The 18,754-nt window shown below is 51.2% G+C and overlaps 1 long non-coding RNA gene across 1 annotated transcript; it reads left to right on the top strand.

Moving 5' to 3' along the window:
* The first annotated feature begins 1,681 nt into the window (after positions 1 to 1,681).
* LOC121666306 lies at positions 1,682 to 18,406 on the top strand. Its single transcript, XR_006016638.1, has 2 exons — positions 1,682 to 5,899; positions 6,481 to 18,406. It is a non-coding gene; the product is annotated as an uncharacterized LOC121666306 (long non-coding RNA).
* Positions 18,407 to 18,754: the final 348 nt, after the last annotated feature.

Genomic DNA, 18,754 nt, shown 5'->3' with positions numbered 1-18,754 from the left:
GGGCAGCAAATGTGCCCATTGCTCCATGCCTGCCCCGTGTCCCTCCTTGGCCCTAGCCTGGGCCAAGAACATCATGTACCTGCTGGTGGGTGGTACTCATCAGTGATTCTGCTGCACTGTTATGTTCCTCAAGCCAACACCAAAAGTTGTCCATTTTCTTTTCTTTCTTTTTTTTTTTTTTTCCTTTTAAATGAATGCACTAGATTTATTGAGTAATGGAAACTTTCCATTCCAAATGACTCGAGTTACACTGGAAACCGAAACATTTAAATATTTCTCATCAGTCCTTTACACAGCTCCCTCACATTCCTTCTCTCTGGAAGGGCTTTTAAACCCACAGATGAACTGAGACCACTCACTGCCCCCTGCTTCACCAGACCATGGTGCAGACTCCAGGCTGCTGAGCACAGCAGCTGCCCGTGCTGGGATCAAGGTGCCCTGAGGCAGCATGGGGTCCAGATGCAGCCAGGCACTTTGGATGCAGTCGCTAGTCCTAAAGCCAGACTTTCAGCCTGTGATGGCTGTATGTGCCTCCTTAAGAGTGCTTGCAATCAGATCCACTGGGTCCAAATTCCTTCCCACCCGCCCAGATACCAGCTCAGGAAGGCAGTGGGTGCTGTGCAGTCCAAAGGAAAGTCCAGGCACACAGGTAGCTGGCGTAGGGGGATGGGGGTGTCCTTTAATTGCTTAGCATGGTGCTTCTACCCTCCTGCTCTGATTTGGAGCACCTCATGGCTCCCGTGGTCACACAGAGCAGTCCAACAAAGTCAGGATGATGTTGTGTGGAAACTGTAGGCAGTACCTTGGATCTGCTTTGAGCTTCATCCATCTCAAAAAGCTTGTCTCTAAATGGAGTTATTTCAGAGTAGAGGAAAAGCACTCACACTTTTTGCTACATGTGGTGTTACTCAGGCAGAGTAATTATCATGCAAATACTACTTGCATCCAAATAAATTGCTGGGCAAGGGCATGCCCTGTGTCAGTAAGTCAGCCCTACCCTGGGTTACATGATTTTTGAAGATAGTGCTTCCTGGGACAGGCAGCCAGGGCACAAAGAGCATTGGGCTGTTGGTGTGACTCCCTTCTGGCAGTCAGCACAGCTTGGCTCAGCCCTGGGGACAGCACCTGTGCCCTGTCAGCAATCCCTCATCCTGCCACCATTCCCAAACCTGCAGCAGCCCCTGGGTGCAGCTGGAGAGGGGTGGTCCCTGCAGGGATACCTCTGCTCCTGCGCACCCTTGCAGCACAGCAGCCAGCCCTGCCCAGTGTGTAAGGTGATGGGGTGTGGGAAATAGGATGCCAAGGGGGTCTGGCCCCTCCAAGTGCCTCCCAATGAAAAGAGTCACAGTAAAAATCATGTTCCCCTGCTTCAGAGAGGACCTCTTGTGAGCATGATGGTGTGCTGCTGGTACACACGTCTTCTGTCCCATAAGGCAGATTTCCAGTACCTAAAGGAGGCCTACAGGAAAGAGGAAGAGAGACTATTTGCAAGGGCACATAGTGATAGGACAAGAGGAAATGGCTTCAATCTGAAACAGGGTAGGTTGAGATTAGATACTAGGAAGAAATTCTTTACTCTGATGGTGGTGGGGCACTGGAACAGGTTGCCCAGAGAAGTTGTGGATGCCCCATCCCTGGAATGTTCAAAACCAGGCTGGACAGGGTTTTGGGCAAACTGGTCTAGTGGAAGGTGTCCCTAGCCATGGCAGGGGGGTTGGAACAGCAACCAAACCAAACCATTTTATGATTGTCTCTGTCCTCATGTCATGGGCAGGTGCTTTTGGCTGCAGCCGTGAGGACCACAGAGGATAAGCATGGCCCCATTGCAGCCAGCGGGCTGAGGATGGTCCATGCAGCTGAGCCAGCTGTGGGGAGCCCAAAGTGTTTGGCCTTATCCTGGTGTGACCAGATGACTCATGTCCCCCTGGTGTTCTGAAGAACAACAGGCGGCATTGGCCAGCCAGGGTGGGGCTGAATCACTGTGGCCAGAGCAGCTGTATGCAAAGTGCACCAGGCCATCTCGGATCCGTTCGCAGCAGGAGTGCCGCTGCAGTCAAATCCCTGCGGCCGTGGGCTGGGTGGGAGCAGGAGCAGGGGCTGCAGCTGCGCCACAGCAGGAACAGCATCGGAGCAGCGTGCTGCCTGTTGCAGCGCGGCTGGAGACTTGGCTCTGCCCGAGAGGTTAAAACAATCCCTCCCTGTCCTTCGGGGGGGTTGATTCCCCTGTGAGAAACATCGGCTTGGACAGGAGATTTCCGACTGAAGTGCTGCTTTGCCGCTGTTCCATAGGCGATGGAGAGAGCGAGTCATGATTGATGATTTATTTCCCAGCCCCCCCTTCTGAGCCCAGGCTCTGTGTATGCCATTTGCTGACTTCCCCTTACTCCGCACCCAGACCTTCTTCTGCATCCTGCTGGGGTTTTCTTTGCATTACATACAGGGCAGCTTTTAAATCTGGGTAGTTTCCCTCTGATAGTAATAGTTTAAAAAGACAAACCAACCCAAAACTCTTCCATTTGAGCTGTTTAGTACATCAAACCTGTATCAACCATCACAATTATTTGTAAATTGCTTCTAGGGTTTTCATAATAAATATTATCTCTCAAAGCCTGAAAGAGAAGATGAGAGACCCTGCTCTTCATCTTAAATTTAATAGAAACCTTGATTTTGCTGCGTGGGTGGCTGCACTGGGCAGCACTGAAGAACACCCACAGTTACTAGTTATTCCAGTAAAGCTCCATATTTTCATTTAAAAATAATAAAGTAACTTTCCAGGCCTGGGCTGTGTGTGGGGGAAAGTGTGAAAAATGAACCTACAAGCCTCACATTTTTCATACTAAGCAGCAAATAAACCCCCTACAGATTAATTTTAAAATAAAATCTCGACTTTTTTTATCCACCTTCATGACACTTCAAACTTCACATATGGGGGTTTTTTATTAGTTATTTTCCTCCTTCCTGCCTCTACCCCACCCCACCCCAAAGCTGGCAATAAAAAGGCAGCCATTAATCCACCCATCAAGTGGTTCTGAAAATGTGACCTGTGGCCATGTAGCTGAGATGGATGGTGGTGCCAGGCTGGCTGTGTACATAGCCAGGGAGCAGCCTTCTATATTTAAAAGGCTCATATGATGGTCAGAGCAGAAAATAAGACAAGTGAGTCTGTTAATTAGGAATAGAAAGCCTCAGTCCCTGCAGCTCTGGTACACATCACACTTTCCTCTAGCCCTTGACTTCCTCTCCACCCTGGTTATTCCACCTTTCTTGTTTGTCTTACATTTGATTATGAGGTCTTGGAGCAAAGGCTTCCTTGTCGCAGCAGAGCAGAGTAAGCAGCTGTAATGGCCTTTTCTACTCCCCAGGTCACTTAGAGAGCTACTCAGTGCTTGATTCCTGACTCACATTGATGGAGAGCTAAAAATAGTGGCCTGAAAGACTTAGCAGCTCTGGTCAGCTCCTCTGTCCCTCAGGGCAGTTTCCCAGGGGATCTCATCCACTAATTCTTTAAACAGATAGAAGTTCACTCTTCCAAAGTTCACTTTGCTCCCCACCTGACCTGTGCTCCTCAAGATCATGGACTCACCCAGGGCCTGACTGCTACAGCCCAGACAGCCTCCACTTAACTTCTCTGAGGAGCTCATCAGCACATGTGAGCACCAAGTCCAGCAACAGTTCTCTGGCTGGTTTGTCCACTACCTGGACCGGTAGGTTGTCCTCTAGCTACTCCAGGAGTCTCCTGGATTGCTCTCAGCCAGCTGTACTGCTTTCCCAGTCTGGATGGTTGAAATCTTCCATCTGGATGAAATCATGTGGGTGTGAGGCTTCTGTAGCTGAAGCAAGAAGCCTTATCAACTGATCAGGCAGCTGGAGCAGACCCCACCCACAAGCTGTCCTTTGGTGGTCCCATCCTTGATTTTCATCCACAAGTTCTCAACCTGTTTGTGGCTGTTTCTCAGAGGCAACTCTCCACAATCCATCCATTCCTTAATCTAGAGCACAACAACCCTCCGTCGTTCCCAGCCTGTCTCTTCTGGAAAGCTTGTAGACCTCAACTGTAGTGTTCCAGTTGTGCTACTCATCCCACTGGGTTTCTGGGATAGCAAATAGGTCATAGTTTTCTGACTGCACCATGGTTTCCAGCTCCTCTTGCTTGTTTCCCATGCTGTGTGCATTGGTGTAGAGACACTTCAGCTGGGCTATCACATTTCTTACCTTTTGGGAAGAACCTTCTCCAACTCCCTTGGGATGATTTACAGGTGTAAATTTACCTAAATTTACCTAATTTACAGGTGATGATTTACCTAAAGTGTTGGTGTTTCATGGTTCCTCTCTGACACTCAGATAAACAAATTTTGTAATTTGTGGCTCCATGTGAGACTAAAAGAGTCATATTAAAATTTGGGAGAGAAGGTGTTGCTGTGTTGTGTTTGGCCTGGTATTCAAAGCAGGAAGTGCCCAAGCCAGTTTCCACAAATCCAGCCTAATTTTGACAAATTCAGGACTCTTGGAAACAACAGCCAGCTCTTATATGACCTTAATCACATGTAAGCATGCAGTGGTGAGACAGGGAAAGGCTGTTTTGGGCTTATCCAGAAAAAGCAAAGGCTGGGTTTTGAGTGTTCTCATGGAATGGGGTGGGAGGGAGTATCTCTCCATTGCAGGCTCACTGTAATACTCCAAAATGCTGCAAAGGACTACCAAACCCAGTCGTTCCTTGGGGCAATAATGTACCACACTCACTCCAGCTGCTTGGGTTTGCTCCACAGCTGAGAAACCATTCTGTACCAATCAGGTGGTTTTCCATTAGAGGTCCATTACATTTAATATCATCCATTCGTAAAGCTCTGCTTCACCTGCAGCCTTAAGAGCTCTCTTCTCTTTAATAATTCAGTGTCCTTAGATATACACAGTAACAATTTAGCTCCTGTCAGTGGGGATTTTACCTTCCAAGCAGCAAGCAGAGGTCTCTCAGTGTAATGCTGCCCTTTTCCCTCTGGGATTGGCTTCCCTCAGCAGATACCAGCAGCAGAAATGCAGCTTTCCCTTGGCACTGGAGAGCTGCCATGCCCATCTGCCTTCCTGGAAAAGCCAATCTTAGCAAAGCTGTAGTCCTCCAGAATTGCTGTCTTGCTGTGATTGCTGGTGGAATTCAACATGGGACATCCCAGGGCTTCCCAACAACAGCTGATGTGGGGCTGTGCCGTTAGCTGGGGCTTCCTATGGCTGGTGGTGCTGAGCTGATTTATCAGCTGTTGTTCCCTGTGTCCCACAGCTGCTCCTGGCTGTGCCAGGGCCTGGAGTGAAAGAGCCCGTTGTTCCCCACAAGGGGTACAGTCTTACCAGGTATATCATGTCCTCATTAAGAGAGGGCTGCTTATCTCCTAACCTGCAGTGGCGATTGCAGTGTGCCCTTTTCTTATGTCTCCATCCAACTGTACAAAGCAGCCAGGGACAGAGCCTGGAAACAGGGAGCACACACCCCCACTCCTTCCCTGCAGCTGGCCAAGGACTGGGAGACCTGCACAGCCCCCACACCAGCCTTCTGCCCTGAAACATGGTCATCTGAGGAAATTTAATTAGATAGCAAGGAACAAGCGGAAGGCATCGGGAGTTAAATGGGTGGTTGAAGGAAAGAAAAGTGATGAGTTTTGTTGGTTGGTTTTTTTTTTTTAGCCTTCTCCCATGGGCAGTGAAAATGTCCCCTCTTGCTGCTGTACCTGAGAGCACTGGCAGCTGCAGGCATCCCTCTCTAGACCTTTAGCTGTGGCTGCACTGATTTTTAAAAAATTTCTCTTAAATTAACTGGCATCCATATGCCCTGCCCCAGCAGAAGGAAGCCAAGAGGATGAGCGGGAGGAGAGCTGTCTCTGCCCAAGGGCTCGTAGCTCTTCTTTGCAAGGTAACCTGAAGTCAGACCACCTGCCCCAGAAAACATCACACCCCTATGTCAGGGACATCCACCTGCAGTCCCCATTTTCATTTCAGTTATGGCTTTGGAGGGGAGTCTCTTTGTCAAGAGCATTCCTGGGACCTCACTTCTGCTTGTGGGGTTTGCTCTTGATGTGGTGGCCAGGCCTCGCTGAGCTGGGGGGTGGGGACAAAGCCTGGGCTTGCTGGCTGGGTAATGTGGCTCTGGTGGCTGTGACGTCATGGAGGATGTGTCACCAGGGGCATCAGTAGGCAGCCCCAATTCCACCACAGCTGGACTCATGTAGGACTCACGAGATGGTGAGTGCTCATGCAGGGGGAAGGCCAGGCTGGATGGAGGACAGGGTGGATGCCAGGGGGTTCTGAAACAGAGAGAGAGCTGAGCCCCTCAGGAGAGGGCACAGTCCTGCCCTTGGGTCTGGGGGAGAGAGGCCCGGGGCTCCCAGAGATGGCAGGTACCCAGAGAGGCTTTGGGAATGTACTGGGTGCCCCCAGCTCCCTACTCTCTCCCACTCAGACCTGATGAGCCCCCTTTCCTCCTACCTCCTCCAGGCCATGGCTGCATCTGCTCTCTTCCTAGCTTCGCTGGCCAGAAACATCATCCAGCCTGGCCAGAAGCAGCATCACCACATCAGCAGAGCCACAGCCAAAGAGATGCTGGAGCGTGAGCTGCATCTGCACCAGGAGTTGGTTCATCTGCTGCAGGAGATTGAGAATAGCAAGGATGCAGAGGAAGCCAGGCTCTTTTCTGGGTGGCTGTTTTGGACCGCTGTAGTTGCCCTGGTCGTGCTTGCTGTCATCTGCTGGCAGGCCAGGCGAAGAAGGAAGCTTCAGGCATCTCCTCAATCGCTTACAGTCTTCTGTCCTGATCTCCCAGAAGACATCGCTGAGATTGAAATTGGATTAAGTACTTATAAGCGCAATCGCCCAAGGCGCAACAACTTGACCTTGGATTTGCCCCGTTCTTAAGTTTGCCCAGGTTGTCTGGATGGCATCCCTTGCTTCCATTGTGTCAACTGCTTCATTAAGGCTTCTTTGGCTCCATATAGGACTAAAGGAGTAGTATTAAAATTTCGGAAAGCAAGCACTGCTGTGTTGGTTTTGGCCCGGTATTCAAAGCAGGACTTGCGTGGTAACTTCTGCTGCAGTAGTTTTCCATCGAGGCTGGGTATTTTCCAGAAAGTGAGACAGAAATGTTGACATCTTCCAGGACCTCCCCTAGTCATTAGTGGTACAGCTGACTCATCGTGTGCCTGCCTCTGTGCCTCTTCCTGTCTCCCTGCACATGTGTACACTGCCGGCATTGCTGGTGCTCCAGGGTGGCTCTGGCCACTTGTGTGGCACATGCCATGCAAGAAGCAAGAACCAACCTGCTCCATCCCTCCTCCCAGCTGTATCTCCAGAAACCTTGCCAGTCCCTCCTCTTCAGGGTTTCTCACCTGACCTCTCTGCTTCTTGCAATCTGGCCCATGAGGGTCCTCTGCACTCTTCAAAGCCCACAGCAGCCACAGCTCCCCTGCCCTTTGCAAACTGTTTTGGAAAGTCCCAAAATGCCTTTGCTGCAGCATCCTCCCCCTGCACCACCACACCTGTGGGCACAGCACAGAAGCTCCTCATGCAGGTGGCAGTTCATCTGGTGTGTGATGTGGTGGCCAGTGTGTAGGGGACAGATTTTTAAACAAGGCTCAGCAGGTATTTCCAAGCTGTGCTGGCTGCCCTCTGCCTGTGTAATGTTACTCCTATTTTAAACAGGCTTAATTGCACAACCTGCATTTTTCAGAAATTGGAGGATTTTTGCTTTGAGTCTGCATTTTCCAACCCCCTTGTAGCCCTCCCCTTTTGCCTGAGCTCTGATGTGCATCTGTGCCCCCACCCTTGATCCCCGTTAGCCCAAGAGGCTGCCTTGGTTCATCCTTGTCCTTTCTTGTCTTGGAGAATGAAGGAGAGCTTCTCTTCACCTCCAGCTTGGTGGCTTGCAGGCACTAGGTCGTTATCTTAACAAGCAGGCTTATCTGAGGATCTTTTCCATGAGAGCAATGCAAAGGCAACAAGAGGCTTGGTTGTCCCCTAGGCCTTTTCCAGTAGTCCTTTCGACCCCCTTCACTTCCCGCGCCCCTCCTCCTCTTCCCTGTCCTTGGTCTTGGCTCTCAACCAGCGCAGTTCAAGCCGACTTGGGCGCACGGGGCCTGGATGCACGTGCCTGTCCTGTTTACCGGGATAAAAAGGGCCACTGGAGGCAGATGTGCAAATGCAAGCAAAGACGAAGGCAGGCGCTGGAAGGCGGACGCAGGGAGAGGTACACGAGCGTAACTGAGTAGAAAAACACAGATGGATGTAGATGTGCAGGCAGCCCCGGGCAACCTGAGCCGTTCCTGAGAGCAAGACAGCACTGGGGCTACGGGAGACACGCAGACAGGGCTTCACGTGCAGGCAGGCACATGGGGACGGGACACTGGCACACTGGCTGAGGATGACACAGAAGGACAGACAGACAAGCAGAGAAAAACCAGGCAGGTAATGAGGGAGCAGGGCAGGAGGAGCTGCAGAGGCCTGTGGTGAGGGGAAGCAGCAGGAGCTGCTGTGCGGGGTGTGCGCCCTAGTGTGTGCCACAGCCCCTCTTCCCAGGAGAAGGGGTGAGCGGCTGGATGAATCTGGCCTTCTCTCTCCTCTCTGGCTGGATCCAGACCGTAGACAGCAGCTGCTTTCACTGCTGGGACCCCACCTGGAGCAGTTATCCTCGTTTATAGACAGTTGCATGCCCTTGGCTGCCTTACAGACTTGTAGGGAAAATTATGGTGAAGGAAGTTTTTTGAATGTTGAATGCTGACCTGCACAAGGCCAAACCCAACAGCCCAGAAATGTGGGCTTATTAATGCCACTGTGCATAATGAGCAGAGAAAGTAAAATCCTTTCTCCGTCAGGAAATTTTGAGACTGTTTCCTGGCTGGAATACTTGCTTGGCAGCTCCAGCCTCTTGATACAGACTTGACACGAATAATCCTTTTCCTCTTGGCTCCTTGATCTCCCTGACCTGTCTCCCCTCCCTCCACCAAGGAGAACAATAAAGTCCCAGTCTTCAACAAGATGGTTTATGGAGCCCCCTTGTAGCAGGGGCTCCAGACTATGTGAGAGGTGCGAGAGGGGCTCCCCAGAGATGTCCTGCCCAGAGCCTGCCTCACACACCTCCTCCTCCTCCTCTTGCTGCTCTGGCATTGCAGATGGGAAACTAAATCCCTGTCACTCGTTCTGAGCCACCAGAGTCTGCTGCAGGTCACTTCCTGGAGACAATGGCTTTATTTCTTGGACCACTGGATGGCTTTTGGCAAGGGAGCCAAATCAGTGAATGGAAATCTCCTCCCTTCAAGCTGCAGTGACATCCTGCTATTGTTGGCACCCCTTGGCAGGTTTGTTCAGCTGCTTTGTACCCGTTGACATCTCCGGGCTTTCATCAGTGCGTCAGCATCACCCTAAGGCACACAGGCTTCCTGACCTAGTGCCCAAGGAAAGCCCTCTTCTCCTGTTTATGGAGGATGCAAAAGTAAAGGAAGCTGAAATGCTACTCAGGAATCCACTCCAGGCTTTAATCACCACTGTCACTGCTAGAAGATGTGGGGAATGTTGAAAAATAATCACTATGCTGTGTAATAGGATGCAGATGTTCAGGTTGTGATCTTTGCAGACACTGTGACCTCCTGGCTACTGGAAGACAAACCCTAATCAAAATTCTGGAACTGAAAAAAAATTTCTGTGCAAGCTTCCAAGAAATCTGGAAGACCTTTGTGTGTGATCAGTAGATGTACAATGGCTCTGAACACAACTTCAGTTAGGCTAGGACAGATCTCTCTGTTGACAGCACAAGAGAGCAGCATAGGGCAGACAGGGTTAACTGTGTCTGGAGATGGTTTGGAAAGGCTGTTGCCTGACAAGAAAATTAAAATTACAAGTGTCTTGTAAGCTGTAGGGTATTAAGGTACATACACACATTTGTACACATACAATATGTGTGCACTCACACCTCCCTGGGGAGGAGTGTGGGCTGATGAAGTCCTTTCCTTTCTGTTCATGGTTGGCCACGTTTGGCCCATGCTGCTCTTTCCCACACAGGAGCTGGCTGTCTGGGAGTTGCCAGTGCAGCTTTGGGAAGAGCAGAGGAAGTAAACTGCCTTCTTCTATGGACCATCATAGTCTCACCATGCCCTGGGAGGCAAAATTGTGCAGACCTCCTTCAGCTTCCATGAATTTTCCTGCAGCTACAAGAGTACTGGCATGGGAGAAGAGGTCGAACTGCAGCCAGTTGCGCCATCCATCCCAGTCTCCTTCTCCCCTCTTCACCTGCCCTCAGCACACCCAGAGGGATCTGCGCTGGGGACTGCTGAGCCACTGTGGACATCAGTGCTCTCAGAAGAGGAAGAGGAAGCAGAGAGATGAGGGGATCAGAACTGCATCTTCCTGCGGTGCCCAGGTTCCCAGAAACGAGCACTGCACTGGCCAAAAATATCAGCCAAGCAGCACAGACGCTCTCCCTTCCACACACACCTCATTGGTTCAGACAGTTACAGCAAATCCCAAAATAGAGGAGTTAGATAAATACAGAGAAAAGGGTTTACAAATTTCCGAGAGGGTGACAAACAGCAGTGCTCGCTAAGGAGGGGAGCTCTTTTTAACTCAGGGGCTTTTTCTTTCTGAAGATCCTTTCCCCACACAGAATAAAAGATAAGGTACTTTTAAAACAAAGTGCCCCGTAACTTGAAGACTGACTGATAGGAAGTGGTGCTGGGGGCTGCACTGAAGCAGAGAGTAAATTTTTGGCAAATACATGCCTGCAAGGCAGAGAACAGCCTGAGCCTCAAGTTTACTTTTTCACGGCTCCAATGCTTTCTGCCTTCTTAAAGCCTGAGAGAGTAGCTATTTAGGAAGCGTGTAGGAAAACAAGTATATGATGTAACTGGATCTGGGAATCAAGTTGCCTGCTTTTTCACCCAGCTCTGCTGAATGCTTCCTGCATTACCTAGCTTTGATGGACTTGCATGGATACAGATCACGGTACCAATATCACTGAAGTCAGCAAGGCACATTCACCTGCCATTTAAAGGCAGCAGCTCGTGGAAAACCTTCCCACAGTGTAAATGACCTATTTTAAAATCAGAATTTTTGATCGTATCTGATCCTCATGCCATACCTGATGAGGATGAGGAAAACCTACTGCCATATGTTGCCTGCTGGGGATGCACCATCCTCTGCCAGAAGGTGCAGGGGTGCCGCTGAGGTTGGGGCAAGGGGGGAGAGGGACTGGACACCATCCTCATTTTACTGTCAAATAGGCACTGGGTACTTGTGCACACCCCAGCAGAGAAGCTGACACTCCTTCCTGAGCTCCTGCGCTTCCCATGGCAGGGGCACTGGGCCAGCAGCTGCTGCAACATGTAGAGGGCAGCCCAGGGGATGCTCGCCCGGCTGAGCTGCAGCTGGGCTTTCAAACCAGACTGGGAGCACTGGGAGTAACGGAGACCCTGCCGGTGCCCCTTTCTGAAAGGAGCATTGTTATTCCACGGAAATGACCTTTGGAGTCCAAACGTATTTATTTAAAATGAAACAACACCAACCCTACCCGCTCTTTAGGCAAAAACAAATTAGCTGTTATTGCTGCACAGCTCTAAATACGCTGTGGTGATCTTCTACACTTCTCTGTGAATGCCTGGTCGGTGAATACACGGGACTGCCTTAACTCCCAGCTCCTGCTGCTCCCACGCAGGTGAGAATGACAGGAAAACAGTCAGGTCTCCTCCCGCGCTTTGTATTTAATTTCACCTCAGTGAAAAGAACTTGAAATGACCAGAAAAAGAGGAAAGCAGTTGGGTTGGCTTAAAACTGTTGATCAGGAAGCAAAAACCACTGCAAGTCTGAAGTATATTATTTATATTTTTAAAAAACCACTGTTGGTTCACCAGGGCTCTCCTCTTTCTTCTGGCCCTGCCAGGAGTTGCTGGCTTTTTTCAAGCATCTCCCTTTGCCGTCACTCCAGGAGAAGTTTGCAGGAGCTCTGCTTCATCTGCCTCTTGGCTGGGTAGTGAAAATGAGCCATAAAAAGCAAATTTGGAAATCAGTTTCTCTGGCTACATGATTAGTTTGTTTTCTTTTTAGAGCACCTAACTCTTTTCTTGGACCTTTATGTCCACACAGAGCGAATCGCAGAGTTTCCCAGCCAAGTTTGCGGTAGCAAAAATGGTGTGTGCTCATATCCTTCTCTACCTCCCTCCTCTTTTACAGTCCCAGCCAAACATGGCTTGTGTTAAAAGTTTGTGACCCTTGCATGGTATTTTCTGAGCCTTTCCAAGCCAAACCCAGAGACTTTGTTTCCAAACAAACTTGAATTTTCCATTGGGAGCTAGATAATCACAGTGCAGAGGAGGACACTAAAACCAGAGCTTGTGCTCTGGAGTTGCATATTTCCATAGCATCCTTCACCCAGGAAAATTCCAGAAGCCTACTGAAGGGTGCTAGCTGTGAGAGGTGGGCGGTCAAGCAACCTGCTTGCCTGGAGGACATTGGTATTTGATCAGTTGGTTGAAGAAGCAGGAGGGGGCTGCCCAGGGCAGCCAGGGGAGGAGGACTGACCCAGGAAAGGGGGCCTGGTATGACCGTGCTGCTGCAATGCAAGCACAAAGCAACGCAGACGTCTCATGCCAGCACTGGAGGGCAAAGCCCCTGCCCCTTGGAGGCACCGGTACTGCCAGTGTCTGCCCTTGGGGCTTCTGCCCCTGTCAGGGGTGCAAGTCAAAGGGGAGCTGTGTGTAGGGGCACAGAGCAGGCAGTGGGTTTCTGCCCCAGCCCTTGCACGACCCTGCGTCCATGGCAGAAGGAGACTTCCCAGCCTGGACAGACACGCTGTCTCCTCTCTCTAATTGCAGCCTTGTGCGTGTCCCAGAGTGGGAGCTGGCTCCTTCCCCTCCATCGCATTGTCTCTTCCCACAGTCCAGCTCCCACGGGGCTCACGGCTTTTCCTCTCCGGCTCGCAGCCCAGCTCTGTCTCACTGGCTCTGTCTTGCCCTTCGCATCTCAGTGTCATCTGCTCTCCCTTCCCCCTCCTATTCATTCAGTTTTCCTTTTTTTAGCCACCACCTTACTGTACTCCCTTATACCATCTTTTGCACAGAAGTCCAAAAAGCAGTGGGGCTGCACCATGGGGACACGAAGGTGGACTGCCTGCTCCAGAGGCTTGCACCCATCTCCTTCACCTTGTTGTCTGTGCTGCTGGGCTACAGAGGTCCTGGCTGTGCCTGCCTTGTGGGGATGAGAGGGCCCAGAGCCCAGCTGGACAATGGCAGCACTGTGCCAGAGAAAGCAGCTCTGTCCGGCTGCCACCGTGGTCCGCATCCACTGAGCACAGGGGAGGGGAAGGGTGTCACTCCGTGCCCCTGCATGCCACTTGCTGGGCAAAATCAGGGAGAAGATGGAGGGATTGATGCCTGAGAGCAGCGTCACCCCGCTCCCCCACACAGTGTGAAGGCTGATGCAGGGAATAGGGTGGCTCTGCATTTGCCAGGCACTGGCTGGGTCACACAGAGCTCGGACATTTGCTCTGCTGCAGCCCCTCAGGGGAACCTTGGGCAGGTCCTTTGGGCCATGCTGGTGCTTTGTGATCCCTGCAAGGCATGGACGCTGCTCAGGCCAGCTGCACAGCTGGGTCCCTGCAGCTCCATGCTCGAGGCGTGGGCTGGGAGTCCAGGCATGGAGCCACATGGTGTGCCCAAAGCCCCGGACCAGCACTGCACACAGGGCCATGAGATGCACCAGTTCAGGGGTCTCTGAGGCAGCGCCCTGCTGTGTGGGTTAGGAAGACCCACAGACTATCCCTGTGTCCCTTGCCCAGGTGGCAGTGGAGGGGAAAGCAGCACAGCTCTGCTTTTGGGGGCCACCAGACAGACCTTCAGATTCTGGATGCACTTCTGGCACCACTGCTGGGCTGCTGTAAAAAGTGACTTTCTCATCCCTGTTGTAATCCATCAGCAGCACCTCACAAAGCAATGAGTTATCAAAAAGGAGCGATTGCAGCATCAAAACAATATTGCTGCCACTGGCAAAGCTGTGGTGGCACATAGCACCCCTGAAGAGGGCAGGAAGAGGGAGCTCCAGCTGCAAGCCAGAAAGGAAAGTTTTTAGTCACAACGTGGTGGCAGTAGGGGCTGGCTGCTTTGCTCTATGCCTTCCCGAAGCCCTGAGAGGGACAGGAGTGGGGAGCAATGCCCACATGAAGGCACTGCTATATGCCGCACCTAGAGAAAGAAAAGGCAGCTCTTTCCAAGCTGCCAGCAAGCTGCAATCACAGCTTGCTTCCTTCTGAGCTGTCTCTAAAGTGTAGTTTGTGCTGAGACAGATGCAACCTTGAACAGAGACTTTCCCATCAGAACTATAAGCCCCCTTCGAACCCTGGCTTGAAAAACACCCAGATTTCTGTTTCTTCCTCTAAGGTTGTCACCATAGAAAGAACCACATGGGCTCCACAAGCCCATGGCAAGAATGAAGGACCTGTTTGGATTTCCCTCCATGCCACAGTTCCTTCCATGCACATTTGTGCACATACATGCCATGGGCAACATCCCTATTAGAAAGCCTCCCCACAAGATTTCTTTTAGCTCTTAGAGAAAGAGAACATTTCCTTTGCTTCAATTCATGCACTGAATTGAAACTGGGCCTTCCTTCTTCTCCCCTGCAGGGACTAGAAGATCAGGCTGGGGGTTAGGGACCAGGAGGAAGTGCGGGATCCTGGGTGTTCCATCCTATCCATGGTGGCTGTGGTGGAGCCATCCCCTTGCAGCCACAGGTGTGCAGGGAAGCTCCCTCCTGCAGGGTGAGCACGGCTCATACTGGGACATCCCAGGGCCAGTCCTTCCCTTGGCCTCATCAAAATGAGTCCAAATCCAGCTGGCTTCCTGACAGCAGAGCTAGGAAAGGCCTGAGCAACTGCCAGGATGCAAGCCAGTCACTTTGTGATGGGGACACCTGAAAAGCCTGGTTCCTCAGCTCCTCTGTCTGGGACCAAAGCCCTGAAACAATAGTCTGGCTTCCCAGCAGTCACTGACCCAAAGGATGCCGTGTGCTGAGGTCGCCAAGCCCACAAGGATTAATGACAGCTAGAGGAAACCGCTCTCCGGACGCCTTGCTGTGGGATTTGGCAATACAATAGCCAGAAGGAGCATGCAGGCTCCTCCACTTTTTCTCAGGGCCTAGGTAAATAATCCCTTTCCATGGGAGCTGTATGGATTCCCATAAAGCTGAATAATAGAAGCAGTTCCCAGGCTTATGGTTAATAATAATTTTTTCCAGGCCATATAATTACTATTATTTTGAGAGTCAGGGACCTGGGAGAGAATGCACAGACACAGTATTTTCCCAATCAGCTCATGGTGAGCAATTTGATTTCACTTAGAAGGACCCAGCTATGAAACAGTAAGTACCCCTTGACCCTCAGGAAAGGAGCACTTGTGGACCCACTGCCCCTGCACTAGCCAGGACTCAGAGCTAAGAGCACATGACAGAAACCACATCTCCACAGCTCATGAATTTGTCTCCAGGTCTTGCATGCCACAAAAATGCTTTGGAAATTGCTGCAGGGCAGAGTGAAGAAGCAAGAGAGGAAGGAATGTGCATAATCAGGCAGGGGAAAGCAAGACAGCTTCTTGCAAGGGCTAGAAAGGAGCATGGTGCAGGACCTTCTGCAGCCAAGATCCAAATATTTTGCATGGCTCATGCAGGAGAATGCAGCAAGAAACTGGTGGACATTTGTTCACAGCTGAACTGGCAATGTTGGAAGCCAGGTCTCTCTGTCTGAGGGTGGCAGGGCAGCTACATGGACCTGCCAATTGGGGGGTTTTCAGCAGGGAGAAAAGGAGGACAGGAATACCAGCAGCTCCAGCACAGGTAGGTGGTGCAGAGCACTGGTTAGACTTCTTGGTTACCAGCAAATAATTTGCATGGCTGGAGAAAAACATGCTGTGGGCAAAATCCTGCCTTTACAGGTTGGAGCAGCTGCCCTGGCAGCCGGGGTGGGAGCAGCCTCAGACTTCAGCTGAGGAGACAGGATGGCTCGAGGCTGTACAGTCCCACCACACAGTGCAGCACATGCCAGTGCAAGGAAACAGGATCCGTGCCCTGCTGCTCACATGTGCCAGAGCCAGCCTGCCTCAGCCAAACCCTGCCCTTGGGGAGCAGCGGGGCCCGGCTGGCGGAGGAGCCAGGCATGGCATGGCATGGCATGGCACTGCACACTAACCAGGCACAGCATGACATGGCACACTTACCAGGGCCACGAGTGGCAGGCTGCACCCTGTGAGGGTGCCTGGCACCCTCCCAGCTCTGCCTCAGGAGCCTCCTGTGTTTGCACGCTCCAGGGTAGCACTGGGAGAGGAAAGACAGGATGCAATTCAGTGAACACCTGGCTGACTTGACAGCTGTGGACACAAAAGGGTGATACTTGAAACATGTTCACAAGGGTGAACAGCATCTGCACAGGCCTGCTTTCTATTGGCTTTTCAGATTAAGGCAGTCTGGCTCGTCTCTTTTTCCAGCAGTGTCTTCACCTTGTTGTCCAGATCTGTCCACCCTTCATGGCAGAGATGGTCTGGGAGAACAACAGCAAGGAGGGAGACAGTCATGGATGGGAGTGAGGAGTTGGAACTAGATGATCTTCAAGGTCCCTTCCAATCCAAACCATTCTATGATTCTATGACACCTGTATCTCCTCTCTCCCAGGCTTCTCGTGGGATGTGGTGTTCACCTCAGCAATTGGAGCCTCCCACTGGTATCTCTTTTCACATACCCCTGCCAAAAGGGTTTTACCTCCTGCATATTGCTTAACTGCTTTCCAGTGCCAGCATCAATTTTGTCTGCTCAGGTTACAGGAGGTTTGCAAGAGCCATTTGAAATACAGGAGCAGCATTTAAAGGGCCCAGGACACAGCTCCAGAGGGTCTACTTGGCCAGCTAAATGTGGAGCCTGGTATGTGCTGGGCTTGCAGAGGAATTCGTGTTCTTGGAGAGTTACAGCAAGACCAGGAAAGGTTACTTTTAGCAGGTTTGAGGTGCAGGCAACCAAGGCAGTTGCCTGAGGCTACACTCAGAGGCAGGGTGTACACACAGCCTCCTCCCTGGCACTAGGAAGAGTATCCTAACTTTGGGAGCCTGCTTTTGGCTGCAGCCTGGTTTCAAGGCAGTTCATGGTAACTGTGGTTCTCAGAGACATGCTATGGAGTGAAGAAATGTTGGCTTTTCTGTTTCCACGTCTGAGTAAAGGGTCCTTCAGCTTCAAAACTTTTCTTGCAAGCAAGCTTATGATTGCTGTGAGGCTTTGGGAGCTGCAATTCCCTCAGCCCTTGCAGCTCTGCCAGTGAAGGGGGAGCCAGGTTCAGAGGTCTACCTTGTGCCCATTGCCAGTCAAATGTATAAAAATAAATACCTCTTCCATGTATTCAGTTCTAGGCCAGAACAGTTGTCATGGGTCCTGTGGGTGAGATTGTGGTTTAAAAGGGAATCTTCTCTACGTAGACCTCCAGGGACTTTCCTGGCATTCTGCCCTCTGTAAACCTTTCTCTGCAGCCCGTGACACTGTCATGGAAATGGGCAATTGAAGTTGCCAGACTGTTGGTGTGGAGCACGGATAACCCCTGTCCTCTGGCTCTCCTGCTGCCCAGGGATGGATGGAGGCAGGTGCTGCAGGAGACATGCCAGTAGGGAAGGGTGAAGCACATGGTGTCCCTGAGCCCAACACTGCATGCATTGCCTTGGGCAGGTAGGGCACAGCCCAGAGGGTGGCAGAACAACCCTTCCCCGTGCCAGTTCCTTTGCAGGACAGGACCTGTCTGGACCACTCACTCCTTGGACATTCAGCTGAGCCAGCCAGAAGAGGGGCTACGTTTGACTGGGTGGCAAGGGCTGTGTTTCTCTAGGGGAGGGAGGTGCCAATAAGATTCAGCTTCTGCCAGAAGTGGTTTGGAGGTGGTACTGCAGGAGGCCAACACCTTCTACCCAGTTTGAGCTTTGAGGTCAATACCTCACCAGGACACTTGGCCCCTCTGAGCAGCCAGAGGCTGCTCCCAGCAGCTCAGATGACAGTAATATTCCTGTCACCTTCAATTGCTGTTGTATTTGAGCCATTGTATCTGTTGACAATATGCTGTGGGGAGAGCTGAGGTGCTTCCAAAAATGTCTCTTCAGGGCCAGCCTGTGAGTGATATAATTCCTCGGTACCCTGTCAAAGCACCAGCACAAACATCAGCCCAGCATCCTGAGAGGCAGTGATGGTGGGATGCTGGAGGGAAAGCAGAGAGGGAAAAGACAGAGAAAAAGGTGAGTGGAAGGGTGGAGGCTATAACCCAGACCTTCTTGCTTTTGTCTTTTCAACAGTGCTCACCTCCTGTAGCACTTATGGTGAGAGAACCCATTTATATTTTGTTTCTATTCTGTTTCTCTCTTTGGGCTTGATAGAAAAAAAAAAAAAAAAAGCCAGCAGATGCAATGGAAAAATGAAGTGAGAACAGCAATCCTCCCAGGTCACCCTCTTTTTCCTTTCCACTGTGCTTGCCAAGCACAACCCATTTCGGTCTCTGCTGACAATGCTCCGTGCTGCACTATGGTGTGTCCCAGCCCTCTGGGGCATGAACTGAAAGAGAAACTCCTGGCAGCCCCCAGGAAATGCTGCAGTGAGGAACTCATATAACCTCCACAAGGCTCCTACCCTGACACAAAAGCTGTGCAGTGTCACTGTCCTGAGATATGTGTCAGGGAATTTTCTGAGGGTTGCAAATGGCCTAGGAAGACACCATGTCCCGTGT

Source organism: Corvus kubaryi, unplaced genomic scaffold (genome assembly GCF_017639235.1).
Source record: "Corvus kubaryi isolate FWS band 111438036 unplaced genomic scaffold, C.kubaryi_AGA036_p1.0 37341, whole genome shotgun sequence".
In the NCBI taxonomy this organism is placed as follows: Eukaryota; Metazoa; Chordata; class Aves; order Passeriformes; family Corvidae; genus Corvus; species Corvus kubaryi.
Note: the sequence above shows the minus strand (reverse complement) of the source record. Positions and strands in the feature narration are given on the sequence as shown.